We start from the raw sequence: 1052 nt of genomic DNA, 5'->3' as shown, positions 1-1052 counted from the left end.
CCAAAGTGCAAGACCTCGCATTTGCTCATGTTGAATTTCATCAGCCATTTTCTGGACCATTCTCCTAAACTGTCTAAATCTTTCTGCAGCCTCCCCACCTCCTCAGTACTACCTGCCTGTCTGCTTAACTTTGTATCATCAGCGAACTTCTCCAGAATGCCCCCAGTCCCTTCATCCAGATCATTAATATATAAAGTGAACAGCTGCGGCCCTAACACTGAACCCTGCAGGACACCAGTTGTCATCAGCTGCCATTCCTAAAAATAACCTTTTATCCCAACTCTCTGCCTTCTGTCAAACAGCTAATCCTCAATCCATGCCAGTAGCTCACTTTGAACACCAAGGGCCCTCACCTTACTCAGCAGCCTCCTTTATCAAAGGCCTTTTGGAAGTTTAGATAGACTTCCCTGGTCTAACCTGCTTGTTACCTCTTCAAAGAATTCTAACAGGTTTGTCAGACACGACCTCCCCTTATTAAATCCATGCTGACTTGTTCTAATCCGAGCCTGCACTTCCAAGAATTTAGAAATCTCATCTTTAACGATGGATTCTAGAATTTTACCTACAAACGAGGTTAGGCTAATCAGCCTATAATTTTCCATCTTTTGTCTTGATCCATTTTTGAACAAAAGGGTTACGACAGTGATTTTCCAATCATCTTGGACTTTCCCTGACTGAAGTGATTTTTTGGAAGATCACAACCAACGCCTCTGCTATTTCCACAGCCACCTCCCTCATTAGGCCAGGAGATTTATCAATTTTTAAACTTTTTAGCTTTTCTAGCACTTTTTCTTTTGTAATGGTTACCATATTCAACTCTGTCCCCCTGACTCTCCTTAATTGTTGGGATATTTCTCGTGTCTTCCACTATGAAGACTGACACAAAGTACTTATTAAGTTCTTCAGCTATTTCCTTATCTCTTAGCACCAGACTTCTTGCATCAATTTGGAGTGGCCCAATTTCTATTTTTGCTTCTCGTTTTTTTCTTATGCATTGAAGGAAACTTTTACTACCATTTCTAATATTACTGGCTAGCTTACCTTCATATTTG

Source organism: Chiloscyllium plagiosum, chromosome 26 (assembly GCF_004010195.1).
Source record: "Chiloscyllium plagiosum isolate BGI_BamShark_2017 chromosome 26, ASM401019v2, whole genome shotgun sequence".
NCBI classification, from domain to species: domain Eukaryota; kingdom Metazoa; phylum Chordata; class Chondrichthyes; order Orectolobiformes; family Hemiscylliidae; genus Chiloscyllium; species Chiloscyllium plagiosum.
The sequence above is the reverse complement of the archived record's forward strand: the minus strand, read 5'-3'. Positions refer to the sequence as shown.